Genomic DNA, 15,943 nt, shown 5'->3' on the forward strand with positions numbered 1-15,943 from the left:
CATCAAATTTTCTTTGCCAGCTTGAACCTCTGTCCTGAGCTCCAGACTCACTTCTGTCCTAAAGTCCTCCTTTTCCCTCACCCACCGCATCCAGCATACACTGCGACCTCCCTTCCACCCATTCTCCATACAACAGCCTGAGTGGTCTTTTTAAACTATAAATCAGACCACTGTGATTTGCCACTCAAAGCCCTGAGAAGAAACCCTCGCCTCCCTGCCACGGCCTGTCCACGCTGTGTGGCCCGGGCCCTCCTGCCGGCCTCCTTTCACCCCCTAAACCCTCTAAGCACTTCTCTGCCTCAGGAGCTTTACTCCGCCTGCATCACTCCTCTCTTCCTCCCTGCTCCAACCCAAGCAGCAAAGGGTGAATCACCTGTGAAGGAACCGCCACCGCAGAGGCCCTCCCCGCCGCCCCCGCCCCCAAACCTTCACACCTCTAGCCATCTTCAGAGTCCAAATTCTCCAGTTCTCCGGGTGGGATATTTCCTGGCTCTCACCGCCAGGGGCTTGGACCTCAAATCCCTCAAATCCTAGCTCATTTCTCTCCTGCGTGTTGATTGTCTCTGGTCAAGTCACCACCTCACCAGTTTTCTCATCCTGAAAAAGATGAACAGGGTCTGCCTCCCCAGCTCTGGGAAGCTCGTTTCAGAAGCTGTGTGCACACCCTGGTTTTCGCCTCCATCTCCCCTGACCCAGGGGCCTCTGTGCTGCCTTCCTGGCACCTCCTGTCACCGGGAACCAGTCCCGGGCCCCTGGGCCCTTCCCCTTCCCAGGCTCTGTCCCTCGCGGCTGGAGGAGGGGCCCGTCTGTTCCGGCTCAGGCTCCACTGGTCCTGCCTCCCTGTCTCAGGCCCCGCCACCCTTCCGTGCGTGCTAAATCCCACACACCCCACGTTCATCTCCCATCCAGTAAACGCCTCCTCTCAATTATCTCTCCTCTGGCCTTAGGCACCAGCCGCCATGCGAGGATTGAAGCATCAAAGCCTCCAGATCAACTTTCTCTTTCTCCACCTTGCTGCGGGAATGTCAACGCACCCCAGGAACCATGGAAACCATGGTTTGAAGATGGCAGAGCATCAGTCTGGGTCCCCCCATCCCCATGGTTGACTGGATTTAAAACGAACATGCTGCTGCTACCGATGCTAAGTCGCTTCAAAAATGTTTTAAGCCACTGAGATTTCAGCAGGGTTTATCTGTTACAGGAATTAGCATTTCTTTAGATAATACAGGCTGAATTTAGATAGTTGGAGAGCAAGCGGGAGGATTCTAGTGGTAATGAAGAAAATTTATACAGAAGCCTGAATCTAGGATCACTCATGATCTGATGAAACCAGCTTCATTTACATACTTCTTATCCTCCTTGGGCTCCAAAATCACTGCAGACCATGAAATTAAAAGATGCTTGCTCCTCAGAAGAAAAGCTAAGACAAACTTAGACAGCGTATGAAAAACCAGAGACATCAATTTGCTGACAAAGGTCCCTATAATCAAAGCTATGGTTTTTCCAGTAGTCATGTATGGATATGAGAGCTGGACCATAAAGAAGGCTGAACACCAAAGAATTGATGCTTTCGAGCTGTGGTGCTGGACAAGAAGACTCTTGAGAGTCCCTTGAACAGCAAAGAGATCAAACCAGTCAATCCTAAAGGAAATCAACACTAAATATTCATTGGAAAGACTGATGCTGAAGCTGATGCCCCAGTACCTTGACCACCTGATGTGAAGAGCTGACTCATTGGAAAAGACCCTGATGCTGGGAAAGACTGAGGGCAGGAGGAGAAGAGGGCAGCAGAGGATGAGATGGTTGGATGGCACTGCTGACTCAATGGACATGAGTTTGAGGAAACTCCAAGAGATGGTGAAGGACAGGGAAGCTGGCGTGCTGTGATTCATGGGGTCACAAAGAGTCGGACACAACTTAATGACTGAACAACAACAATTCTCTTCAGATTACTTTGAAACATGTTTTCTCATCTGACACAACCATCATCATCATCACGAATCATCAGTGCTGTTATAATTAACAGTTTGCAAACAAAAAAACAGACTTAGAGCAGTTAAGGTGGGTCCAAGGTCCCATTGCTAGTAAATGGAGGAGCCAGGATTGGACCACAGGACTCCCGACTCACAGTCCACTGGCGTCTCCCCTGCAGCATCCAGCCTCTCAGAGCCACATGCCAGGGCTACAACTGAAGTACACAAGGGTGTTGGAATAAAACAAAGGAAGAGAGGGAGGGAGTCTGGCAGAATTGGCTAAAGGCAGACTGTGGAGGACTTTATAAACATCAGGCTGTGGAGTTTAACTTTCATACAATAGACAAGGGGGAACAATAATCATCCTTTCTTCGAGCTCTGTCTCTTCAGCCTCTGAACATGCTAGAATCCCTCGCATCCTACAATCACCCCTTCCTCAGGAAGCCCACAGCCCCTCTTCTCCTCATACCTCATCACTGATCTCCTTTAAGAGGCAGACCCAAATCTCCACTTCATCACCTGGTCCTCTATCCATCAGTCCCCCACCTTTTTGGCACCAGGGACCCATTTTGTGGAAGGCAGTCTTCCCACCAGCTGGGAGGGGAAAGAGTTTCGGGATGCTTCAAGGACATTACATTTATTGTGCGCTTTACTTCTGTTATTATTACATCAGCTCCACCTCAGATCACCAGGCATGGGATCCAGGAGGTTGGGGACCCCTGCTCTATTCCACCGGCTCTAATGAATTATGACACTGCAACAGTCACCTCTAGTGATACCTCCTAAGAGCTGGGTTCAATGGACGGACAGCAACATTTCCTTTGACCTTTTTAGGGCACTTGCCAGTGCTGCACTCTTGAAATTTCTCTGCCTTGATTTCCACACCCACACTCTCTTCACCTTCCTCGTCTCTGTCTGCTCCTCCTTGGTTCTGGCTTCTTTTCCTCTGCCTCTACCCTAAATGTCCTTGTTTCCTATGGCTCCATTTTGATCCTCCTCTTACCTTACTCCGCTCTCTCTCTGAAATCACCCCACACACAGCTTCAACTGACAGCTACATACTTCCAATTGGTAGGGAAGTATCTTCCAATCTTCCATCTCTGCAGTCCAGATCTCTCATGTGAGCTCTCCACATCCTGGCTACATTTCCCTGCTGGTATCTCCCTGGAGGCTTCTCAGGTGGCACAGTTGGTAAAGAACCTGCCTGACAATGCAGGAGACTCAAGAGACTCAGGTTTGATCCCTAGATCAGGAAGATCCCCTGGAGGAGGAAATGGCAACCCACTCCAGTATTCTTGCCTGGAGAATTCCATGGACTGAGAAGGCTGGCAGGCCAGAGTCCCCAGGGCTGCAGAGCTGGACATGACTGAGCACGCATGTGTGCACATCTCCCTATGGATTCCATGGGCCCCTCAAATTCAACATGGCTAAAATCACACTTAGCACCTTGCTTACCACACTTGTTCCTACTCTTTCTGCATCGATAATGACAATATCTGTTGAGTACTGTAGCAATCTGGATTCTCCAGAGAAACAGAACCAACAGAATACGTGTGTGTGTGTGTGTGTACACACACACACAAATTAAGAGATTTACTTTAAGGAACCAGCTCACATGATGGTAAGGGACTGGCAAGTCTGAAATCTACAGGGAAGACCAGCAGGCTGGAAATGCAGCCTGAGTGGATGTGCAGTCCTGGACTCAAACAGGCTCTCTGGAGTCAGGGAAATGGCAACTCACTCCAGTATTCTCACCGGGATAATCCCATGGACAGAGGAGCCTGGCGGGCTACAGTCCATGGGGTCACAAAGAGTCAGACACGACTAAGTGTTCATACATGTAGGGGTGACTAAGTAGTCCATGTTAACTTCAGGCACCAACAAATAGCTGGTTGTCTTATAAACATTAGAATTAGTGAAATATTAATAATATATAGTCCAAATATTGTATTTGGTCATTTTCTGAAGCCAAGGAGTTGTGGAAACTCTCTATTAGCTATTCCTACTGAACAAGACAGAGGCTGATTTCCTCTACCTAAATGTGCATATATGTAACTTGACCTTTTCAAATTCTTATTTATGTACTGTCATTTAAGTTTTAAAAGACTTTTATAAACGTTTTTAAAATGTGTTTTATTCCATCTGACAGGAAAGAGGGGCAAATGCCTAGGATCACGTAACTGGTAAAAGGCAAAAGTGAGACTAGCCAGGCCTCTCTGCCGCCACCTATCATTACTCCACAAACCTATTCTGGCTTCCTGGCCATGGAGCCTCCAGACTCTCAGTGGCGTGAGGCCACAGAGAGACCACGTCTGACTTGCTCCCCCAAGGGGTCTAGCACAGCACCTGACACACAGCAGACAAAAAGTACATCATTGGTGAACACGGAATTCATTCTCAGGTTGCTTTAGTCACCTTGATGGTAGGATGGGGCATAGAGCACTGCCAAATCTCTTGGCTTTTAAAATGCTATTGGCATCATGAGGAATAAAGGAAAAAGAAAATAGTATCTTTTCAAAACCCTATGTGTTTATTCCCAAGGGATCAGAATTCTGAGCCAGGGCCCCATTTCAGCACATAAAGTAGCAAGGAGTATGTTTTTCAGCTTCCTAGAAAATTAAGTGTTGGTCTGATGGAGCAAGTGGAAGACTGAAAATACAGCCTTCTCATGGGAAAGGAAAAACTGCAAGGTCTCTGGCATAGTAGAACCATTTGCACGGCTGGTACAATGATCCAGCTGTCACTAACTTACCATGGCAAAAAATGGGCTTAGTAAAGAAGCAACAATTCATTCAGAGGGACGCACAGCAATACGACAGAGGATGAGATGACTGGATGGCATCACTGACTCGATGGACGAGAGTCTCAGTGAACTCCGGGAGTTGGTGATGGACAGGGAAGCCTGGCGTGCTGCGATTCATGGGGTCGCAAAGAGTCGGACACGACTGAGCGACTGATCTGATCTGATCTGTAGCATGAAGATGCAGGTCTGAGGCAGAACAAGCAACAAGGAACACAGAGGCTTAGGGCAGGAAGAGAAATTCTGGGCATGGCTTCACAGCCTTTCTATAAAACCCCATGTGCTCAGTCCCACTAGTGCAAGGGAGAAGAAGGAGCTGGCCACCTTCAGTTGATCACGGTATTCAAGAGGCCTCAAGGGCTTCCCTGGTGGTCCAGTGGTTAAGGGTCCACCTGTCAATGCAAGGGACACATATTCAATCCCTGATGCGGGAAGATCTAACACACTGCGGGGTGACTAAGCCCATGCGCCACAACTACCGAAGCCCGCACGCTCCAGAGCCTGTGCTCTGCAACAAGAGAAGCCACCGACCGCAGCGAGAAGCCTGAGCGCCCAACGGAGAGTAGTCCCCGCTCTCTGCACCAGAGAAAACCCGCACGCAGCAATGAGACCCAGCGAGGACAAAAATGAAAACATAAATGACTCTTTAAAAAGTCATTAAAACAGAAAGAGGCCTCCTAACCCAGCAGACATGCCTTCCCTATCGGGTCTTCACCAACGTCCCCAAGAGTGCCAGCTTCCCCCAGTTCCTAAATGACACACCCAAACACATGCCCTCCAATGCCTTCTGATTTCCTGCTCACCACCACGGCACAATGTTTCCGTTTCTTCAGGGACTTGAGATATCCACTGTGATCCCAAGATTATCTTTAAGGGCTTCCATAAAAGCCTTTTGCCATCACACATTCCTTAATACTTTATATGTTACTTAGGGAGACAAGTTATGCAAAGTAATTAAGGCGTGAGGCATGCTGGATGAGTCATTTAGATAACTGAAAGCTAATTCATTAAGCACCAAAATATTTCTATAGTCTTGCTAAAATAAACAATGCCTTAGTAAACACAGAATATCGAGAAGAGTTCAAAATTCTCCCCAACCTTCAAGATCTAGTCTGATGACAAATATTCCCTGAAAGTATCCCGCAACCCCCTCTTGCCACCTCCACCCACCACCAGAAATAACCTCTCTTTTGTCTGCGAACCCACATTTTGATTATACCTCCTTTGCAGCACAGTGCTCGATCTACTTTAGGTTAGAGACTTAAATGCACCTTGTCTAACTTAAAAAAAAAAGTTCCTGGAGACCAGAGACTTTTTTTTTTAACCCCAAAGTGCCTAGTTCAACAGGCATACAAACACTTCACAAACTGAAATACTCTTAAAGTGATTCAGATGCTGTCAAGGGCACCATAACACAGCAGAGCCTTTGGGGGTCCTGAGCTCTGGAAGACAGGAAAAGTATGATATTAGAGACCACATTTAGTATCACTAACCCTCTTTGGCCTCTGCTCAGTATTTCTCAGCTTTAGAAGACAATGTTTTTCTACAAGGAAAAAATATTCTAAATTCCTGTTTGGTTTTTCTTTTTTTTCCCTAAAAAGGAATTACTTTTTAAAAATTTCAACTTGCAAACAGAAAATTCTGGCAGCGCTGGCATTGTTAAGCCTCGATTGCCACATTTTCTGGGTCTCAAAATGTGCATGCAGATGGCTGCCGGCAGCTCAGCAGGGAGACGGAGCAGCACGCGGAAGACATGCAAAGTGATGGGAATATAGCCGAGACACTGCACCACGTTTGGTGCCCAGTTCATCAAGTTTGAAAGCCAGGCCCCTCAGTACCGACAGTGCTACGAGGAAATAAGAAACAGAGCGTACCATCCGGCAAGCTAAGTTTCAAGCTCAAGGTCCAAAGCAACTACTTCTGTCTGGCAGGGCCAACAACATTGTTTTCCCGAAGCTTTTAGTGTTTGGCTATGACGAACCAGGCGCTAAGTATAGTTTAATATTCTAAACACGCAGCTCAAACTCACACCCTCCTCACCAGCAGTAGGGGATTCTAAGCGGTCAGCCCAGGATGGTCAGAATCAACAGAATGATTATAAATCCCAAGCCAAGGAGTTAATTTCCTGATCATTTTTATAAACAAAACAGGAGTCAGTGAAACAAGCACTGTTAGTTATGGTCTTTCATTCTTAACCAAACCCTAATTTGTTGACGGGGCTAAAGGTCGTCTTTTTTTTCTATATAACATTAATAGCTAACATTGGTTTTTTGAGTGCAATTATGCTACTCACAGTGACCCTGTGAGGTAAGAAATATTATCTTGAATGGTGAACCCCAAGTTCCCTCTCTAGCAGCTATTCTCCTGTAGGATTCCCTGTCCTTATCATGGAAAAAAACAGAATTTTCTTCATAAAAGCTGGCAGCATGGGGTGGCAGGCCTTCTGGGATCACGATACTATCTAGTTGTGTATGCAGCCCCTAGGGGATAATAACTGCTCTTGTCTTTGGCCTTTCGTTGAGTAAAGGGTTTTTAAATCCAGTGTCCTCAGAGATAGAACTGTGTCACATGAGTTAATATTACTGGTAACTGAAGTACTAAAACATGCAAGATTAGGATGGAAGCTTTCTAAATTAAACTGCATTACTTCCTTCTCAACCTTTCTGAACTAATCAAACCATAATTTGACCTATTCCTGCTGAACAGGATAGCAATTATGATTGATTAATGTATTCAGAGACCACGGAGGCAAACAAGATTGTTTCCTCTCAGAGTGTCCCCAAACTGCTATGCTTTGGATGACTTCATAGAGGGAGTTTTGTCTCTGTCATCACCAGCTGTCTCTTCTTGCTTTAGCCAGGGTGACAGACTTTAATGGAGGGTCTCTTAATTCAGAGCCTCTGCCATCAGCTAAACCTGGAAAGGCAAGCTATTAAGAGTCATGGGCTAAGGCTCGCCCTCACCTGCCTCCCTTCAGACCCAAGCAGTTGGCCTCCCGTGTTCTATCCACTGCAGCCGCCTTTCCCAATCCTGCCTAATTATGAAGAATTATAAGAGGAGACAGTGTAGCAAATTGAGCGAGTAGCACTAAACTATACACATTACCACATGTGACATACACAGCTAGTGGGAAGTTGGTGTAGAGCACAGGGAGCTCAAGCAGGTGCTCTGTGACGACCTAGAGGGGTGGGGTGGGGTGAGCAGTGGGAGGCAGGTTCAAGAAGGAGACATATGTATATTTATGGCTGATTCACGCCAATGTATGGCAGAAACCAACACAACACTGTCAAGCAATTATCCAATTAAATTTAAAAAAAAAAGAATTACCAGGTATGTGTGTGGAGAGTAGAGTGTTAAAATATACAATCTCAGTCCTCTCTCCTAGAAATTCTAATTCAGTGGGCCTGGAGTGGAGCCCTGGAAGCTGAATTTTTAACGCAGACCCTCAGATGATTTCCACGCCAGGTATAGAAATACAATACTACATGTCACCATGCTGCTCACTTGGAATCAGGATGCCTTCAGAAGCACAGTGAACCTGAGCCAAGGCTGACTGCTTCCAGAGAGACCCACAACCAACAAAGCTTTCAGGTCACTGCTCTGCCACTGCTCTCAGGAAAAATACCCCAGTCTTCTGAGGCTCCTCCAGGGTGGCCATCAACCCTCTTCTCATTTGCTGGAACGCCATTCACCCAAGACGTGGCATGCCTTCCTTCTCTGTACCTCAAACGTCCTGCCATCCTTTTGATGGCTTGGATAACCACAGGGATGACCCAAACAACTCTCAAGCCTCAGTAACTTGGCCTCCTTCACTGAGTTCACTTCACTTGGGCTATGTATGTCCGTGGCAAAACCCGGGTGCCTGTTCTGTCCAGTAATTAATTGCTCCAACTCTGAAATCTTCCACTCACATGTCCTTCTCCACTCCAGGGCTCCAATACACCCAGTGCTTGGTTTTATCCACACCTCTGGCCCTTTTCTCCTCCAGGTCCAGCTGGGACCCCCTTTCCTGCTTATGCTGATCACTCCCTGCTCGGAGGACAGTGTAGTTCCTCCGCCACACTGTCCTACCGCGGCTCACTGCAGCCGGCCTCGACCCTGGCCCAGTCCAAATGGATGTCTTGTTTGCTCCTGACACCAGCCAGCTGTGTGCTACTGGTGTCCTGATCAATCCACAGCCTCCTACCTCAACAGAGCCCTGCACACTGCCGAGAGGTCACGGGCATCGGCCCAAGTTCACTCTTCCTCTTCCTGACCTTGACTCTTTGTCAAGTCTCCTTGCTTTTCCTCTGACTTCTTCCCACTTATTCTTAGCAAAACTCTATTTCACAGAAATGATGGAAGTCATCAGACTAGCACTTGCTCATAAGCTGTCCCACCAGAAAATACAGCTATGTCCAGATATTCCATCATAAGGGCTGCCAAGCCCATCTGTGCCTGTGCGGGGCCTACTGTTTGCTTGGTTATTTAAAGCAAGCTCCCTGGTGATAATCATTACTGAAGTAAGCTGTAACAGTCGTGAATGGGGGGGAAAAATCCACCCTCTCAAAGGATCCCTCTACCCTGAGAATCTTAAGATTGGGAAGAGTCTAAAAAGAAAAAGAAGAAAACAAAACCCTCTTACCTACAAGCATTTAACTAAATACAAACAAAAGCTGCATACAGAATGATTATAAATTCTAAGCCGAAGAGTTAATTCCCTGATAATTTTTATAAACTCAAAACCAGAGTCAGTGAAACAATACTGTTAATTATGGTCTGTCTCTCACTCTCAACCCAAATCTAGTTTGTTAATGAGGCTAAAAGTCTTTTCTTAACTTTTTTTCTCCATATAATATTAATTGCTAACATTAATTGCTTTTTGTGTATAATTATGCTACTTATAATGACCCTGTGAGATAAGATATTATTTTTCTCCATTTACAGCTGAAAAACAAAAAAACAGACTTAAGCTGTTATGGAATTTGCCCAAGGGCTTGCAGCTAGTAAGTGGCAGAGGGAAAATTAAAATACAGAGCCTGGGACTTCCCTGGTGGTCTAGTGGCTAAGACTCTGCACTCCCAGTGCAGGGGTCTTGGGTCTGATCCCTGGTCAGGGAATTAGATCCTGCATGCTGCAACTAAGACCCAGCATGGCCAAATAAATAAATAAATATATTTTAAATCTTTATTAAAAAAAAAAAAAAAACAGCCTGAACACAAACTATATGTTTCAGCATAGGGCTTGTTGACACTAAGTTTCCAGGAAATGCACAACCCTAACACAAGCACTGTTTTTTATGCTCCAATGAAGAATCACCCAATTTTAATCTCACAGAATGTTGAATGTTTATTTATTCATTCCTACATTCTTATCAGAGGGCAGCAAAGAGTAAGAGAAAAGATTCTACAGTCAGACCATACAGATCCAAATTCTAGCTCCAACACTTTCTTAGCTTTGTAACTTCAAAAGTTACTTATCTAAGCTCAGTTGTTTCAAAACAACAATAAAAAATAGGTCATAACCATTACTACCTTAGTAGCCTCTCCCAGAGGTTGAGAGATAATGTGTGAACACACTTAACCATGGACCTGACACATAATTTCAAAAAAGGTTGGCTGTTACAATCATTTTATCGTTCAAAAGGTATCCGGGACCTGTAGCTAGTGGAATCTACACAGAGACAGGGCCAAGACTGGACCATAAATAAGCCAAGGCTGTCCCTGCCCTCTTGGTCTTGCAGTCTACTGGGGGAATGGACCATAAAGAAGAAAACAAACATCTGGGTTAAATACCTGGAATTCTGGTGACATGCTAAGCAGGAAATGCATGTGTATTGAGAGGGGGACAATGAGGAGGCAGCTGCTGTAAAAGGGTGATCAGGGAAGGGACTCCTCTGAGAAGGGACATTTTCGCTGAGCCCAGATGTCAGAGAAGGCCCTTCCCCTAGAAGAGTCTGGGGACCAGTGCCAGGCAGAGGGAAGTGCTACACGGAAGAGAAGAACTTGGCTCTGAGCAGATCCGACAGTACTTCCACCTTACAGGAGCATGGCTAGCGAGGAGTGGAGGGTGGAGAAGAGGCAGAGGCTGGCACCCGAGTGTGGACGTGGATCTCAGGGCGGTGAGAGGCCTCAAAATGGGCAGAGGACGCTCGAGGGGACAAGGTCTGATAGGCTCGCTGGCTGCAGGGGGAGAATGGGTTAGAGAAGGCAGGAGTGGAAGCTGGGAGACCAGGCGGCAGGCAGGGGCAGTCACCCAGCTGAAAGAGGACGGTAGCCGGACGAGGAGGACGGAGGGGAGGGCGGGCAGGCCCACGGCCCACACTGATAGACTAGACGTCGGCTGAGGAATGGGGGAAAATCCAGGTCGACTCTCGGAGGGCTAAACAGTGAATGGATGGACAGTGCTGACTAAAGGGAGGTTGGGGGCAGGAGAAGGCAGGAGAAGAGAGGGCACAGGGATCGAGAATGAGGAATACAAATCTGGAAGCTTGAAAGGGAGAGACTGAGTGATCAATTGTGGGCATGTGAAGTTTGAGATCATTGTGAGTCTGCAAGGAGAGAGAGAGAAGGGAGGCAGGAGTTAAAACTGTAAATCTAGAACCAAAGAAAGGTCTGGGCGGGAGGTGTAACTGAGGCAGTCATCTGCATCCAGAGGGTAACAAAGTCCTGGGAACTGATGAGATCACTTAGGAAGAGAATCTGATGAGAGAAGGGAGGTAGCCGAGTGAAAGAAGGGAATAAATAATAACAAATCAGGCAGGTAATCTAAAACTAAACGTGGTAATGCAGCCCATACAATGTACTTGTACGGCTGCCCCAACGATGTGCTTAATAAACGCCTGTGGAACAAATACAAATAAATTCTTAACACATTCCCTTCAGGCCTTCCTTTAAAAGAACAAAATTTTTCATTTACGATTTCTTCCCCCAAATATATCTGAAGCATCAGAAAAAAACCTTTTTGACGGTTTGGATTGTGTTCAAAGGAATTCTTTTCCTTTAGAGGAAAAGCAAGGATTCTTTTCAAAAACTCATTAAAATTAAAGATTGCCTGCTTGAAATTCAAGGCCTTAAAAACCTTACACTGACGCTCTGTAAAAATTCTGCCTCAATATACGAATTTCCCCTTCCTTATAATGCAAATGCAACTGTATGTGTTACTGCAGATGTCATTTTGTCCTGAAAGATGAAACTGGTACTTTCAAACGGTTCAAGAGTCAAATGAAAAATGCAAAAGGCTCAAGAGATCAAGGACTTATTTTAAAATGTTTAAAAAAAAAAAAAAACACCTTAAGTTACCTGCTAGACCATCCAAAAACTGATAAGCAGGGAGTTGAAAAGGATAGAATTGCCAGGAAAATAAGTAAATATAACAGCTACTCCTCAGGTGAAAATGAAATAAAGCTATAATCTCTGGGTATCTGTTGATACAAAAAACTCATTATGCTCTTGAGGCTAAAACTATCACTAAGAACCATCAAACCAAAATCACAGCTGTCAACACCACTGGAATACTTGAAATGTTTCAAAGATTTCCAGCGCATAAGAAGAAAAGTCAGTAACAGAGGCCAGAACTCTTCCTTCCCTCAATTGTGCAGGTTAAATCAAGACTGTGGTTCTTTTTAAGACCATAGCCTCATACCATGAAATTCTTCACCTCAGATATGTAAGTGAGTGAGTGAAGTCGCTCAGTGTGTCCAACTCTTTGTGACCCCATGGACTGTAGCCCAACCAGGCTTCTCCGTCCATGGGATTTTCCAGGCAAGAGTACTGGAGTGGGTTGCCATTTCCTTCTCTAGGGGATCTTCTGACCCAGGGAAAGGAGAGGCCTATCCTAACTTTTAAAGGATTGTTATCCCACTTCATGATATGGCTATCTAAGAGCCTAGGAGGCTTCCAGGAAGATCTCATGAATGGATGGATAACGAGCATCCATTCATTCGTTCATTCAGCAAATGCTGATTAAGCACCCATTATGTGTCAGGTTCTGGGCTCTGAAGATACATCAGTGAAAAAAACCTCACACTTACAGATTAATGGGGGGAAAGAGACAGTAAACCAACAAATAAATTGGTATTTACCAAGCAGTGGTAAGAACCATGAAAAAAAAGTAAGGTTGATTAAGGAGAACAGGGAGATGAGGTGGGTCTTCCACAGAGTGTTCAGGGAAAGGCACTAAAAGGTTATACTGGAGCAGAGACCTGAGGCAAGAACCAGGGTATCCAGGGAACAGGGTTCCAAGCCGACACAACAGCAAATGCAAAGGCACTGAGGCTGGTGTTTGCTTGAAGTTTTTAGGCAACAGCAAAGAGATCTGTCGGGCAAGGCTGGAAGTGAGGACAGGGAGGCAGCCTCAAAGGCCATGGCAGGGACTTCAGATTTTACTTTAAGGTGGGAAGCTGTTGGAACACTCTAAGCAAAGATTCTAACCTCTTTTTTAAAAGCATCAGAAAAGGAACAAGTTCTTACAAAAACAAGACATACCGCTGACAATCTATTTGTAAGTGTTAACAAGCAGACCATAACACAATTTTACAGTACAGTAGCATTTCTATAAGAAAAAACATACTTACATATGGGAACAAAAGACTAAAGGGATAAATAGGAAAGGGTGGTTTACTATGGTTTGTGGGATGATGGCTTTTTTCTTAACCTTTTCTTAGGATTTTTTTTTCCTTCTAGTTTTCTGCCTTAAACATGAGTTACTTTTGTAATTTTTGATGTCATCGTAGAAAATTTTTAAACTCACCTCCACCAGCAGAATGCCCTGGTCTGAAATCTTACTTAAATATGACCCAAGAAAGAGGACCATTCTCTCCCCAAATTACCCTGCTTCCCACGCAATGTTTCCCTGTTACGAAGCACTACACCAATCAAGTCCCACGCCACATAGCAAGGTCACAAAACCAACTTGGTTAATATGTTTATCATTACATAGAAGCACTGTACTCTCCAGCAACTTTGATACCGTCTTTCCAAGGCAGCAATAGAAGGGTTCTTTTCATGAATTTCCTAACACTCTTCTACTACTATGCCGCTTCTGGATTTTTCCACTGTGTGTCTCTTAGAAACAAATTAAGCCCGAATAAGTTGTTCCAGCTAATGAAGTGCGCTCTTGGCTCTTTCCCCGTGGTTGAGAATTATCCGGCAAAATACCAATTGTTTTAGGACGCGTTTTCTCTTAGTTTTGAAATATCGCAATTCGAAGTTACTGCAAATAAAGCACATCAAAATAACAGCATACAAGAGAATCGGTAAATGGAAACTATTGTAACCCTTTTTAAAACTGAGGCTGTACGAAGGTCTCATGAATAAATACACTATACGTCCACATGACACAGATAAAAACAGAAAAGTGTGCCCTCCCTCCTCGTCTACACGAGCACCCCCCCCCCAACCCCTACATCACATAACAGTTTCTCACAGGGCACAAGCCCAGGGCAATCACTGCTCAGAAATGCAAACCACGCAACTCAAAATGACTCAAGCTCTCAAAACACTTTCCACCTAAGCTCCACATCCCACCCACCCCTCAATCACTTCCGACAAGCGTCTCTGAATGGAAATCCCAAACCCGCAGGGTTTCACAAGCCCCCAAACTCCGCTCACGTGCCCCTCGCGGCATCCGGGGTGCCCGAGCCCAGCTCCGCTGCCTTCGCGTGGGCAAGTCGGGGGGTGGGGGTGGTCCCAGGAGGGAGGAGTCTACTGTAACCCCAAGTGGCTCGAGTCCCGGTCCAGCTGCCTCCCTGGCAGAGCGGACCAGAGGCCCGGCGTTGTCCAGTCCCCGCAGGACGCAGCGGGCCCGCGGGCGCTGGGGCAAGTGGCTCTCGGTCGCCTGGCATCTCCCGCCCCACGTCGGTCAGGCCGCCCCCCACCCACCCCGCCGCGCTCCCCTCCCGGCTACAGGGCGCACACACAGCGCTCACACCCGGCTCTCACACCGACACGCACCCTCGCATGGTCCGGCGGGTATCTACGGACACCCCCAACGCCCTGCCGCGATCCTCCAGCTGCAGCCGTGTGGCCACGGGGGGCTGCTCGGACCCCCAGAGAGCAGCGGCACCCTCACGCCTGCAGGGCGACCCAGCCGGGAGCGAGCTGGGGGGGTGAGGAGGGGTGATGACAGATGGGGCGGGGGCGGGGCCTCGGGGGGAAGGGGCGGAGCCTCCCGGCCAGGGGGTGCTGGCGGCTGACAGAAAGAGCCGGGGCAGCGGGCGGGGGTGGCGACGCTGCGGGCCGGGCAGGGGGCCAGGCGTGGCGGGAGGAGCGCGCGCAGACACGGGGCGCTGACAGGCGGGGAGACACACACACACGGGGGCTGACAGCCGCGGGGGCATACGGGGTCGGAGGGCCGAGGCTGGCGCTCACCTGGCAGCGGTGGCGGCGGCGGCGCCCGCGGCCGGGCCGCTCTCCGCGCGCTCCAGGCCTCCCTCCCGGCTGGCGAGCGACCGGCTGGCCGGCCGGCGCAGACCGCGCGGAGGCGGAGGCGGCGGCGACGCCGGAGCCGCGGACGGCTGGGCGGCGGGGACGCAGCTGCACCAACCGACTCCGGGCCGCTCGGCTCGGCCCGGCCGCACTCGGAGGCGCTCGGCTCCGCTCGGCCCCTCTCGGCTCGGCTGGGGGCGTGGCCCGAGGCCCCCCGCCCAGGTCGCCTCTGGCGCCTGGAGGGGCGGGGCTTTCGTGCGGGCGCAAGCCCCCTGACGTCGCAGAGAGGACCTTACCCTGGGCGCATGCGCGGGCGTCGCTCCCGCTTTTCTCGGCGCGGAGGCTGAGCCCGGCAGGGAAGGAGGGGGGACCGGGGGCGGATGCTCCATCACCGGAGGTTCCTGGCTTTTGTACTCCGTGTCCTGGGCTTTCTAGAGAACCACCAAAGAAAGGCCACGCCAGGCTGCACTTTCAAAAGGATGCTAGCTGGATTGGGAACCCTGATCCTTGCCCCGCCGCTCTCTTCTCAGTCCAGTATTTCCCAACAAGCATCGCCTGGGAGTTAGTTTTCCTTTTATCCCACAAAAACTTTACCGCAGTTTTTTTTCTCTCCTCTGTTTCTTAACAAGAAGGACGACTTCTGATGACTGCTTTCCGTTAAATCTTCGATTGAGAACTTTCAAGCGCATCAGTTAGCCCCCTCAGGTATAGTAAAGCTCTTTTTTCACAGCTTCTGTTGTGTAACCTGTGACACCTGGGATAAA

General features: G+C 47.9%; 1 protein-coding gene across 8 annotated transcripts in view; it reads right to left on the minus strand.

Moving 5' to 3' along the window:
- The window catches only part of ZHX3 (zinc fingers and homeoboxes 3), a 133,955-nt gene that overhangs the window by 96,272 nt on the left and 21,740 nt on the right, over positions 1 to 15,943 (minus strand). For 2 of the 8 annotated variants that reach the window (XM_070801673.1, XM_070801678.1), the window contains exon 1: positions 15,123 to 15,319. The exons of 1 other annotated variant lie outside the window; for it this stretch is intronic. The gene's annotated coding sequence lies outside the window, so the exon portion shown is untranslated. 5 more of the 8 variants (XM_019972423.2, XM_019972425.2, XM_019972424.2 and 2 more) reach the window with 3 other exon arrangements.

Source organism: Bos indicus, chromosome 13 (genome assembly GCF_029378745.1).
Source record: "Bos indicus isolate NIAB-ARS_2022 breed Sahiwal x Tharparkar chromosome 13, NIAB-ARS_B.indTharparkar_mat_pri_1.0, whole genome shotgun sequence".
Classification (NCBI taxonomy): domain Eukaryota; kingdom Metazoa; phylum Chordata; class Mammalia; order Artiodactyla; family Bovidae; genus Bos; species Bos indicus.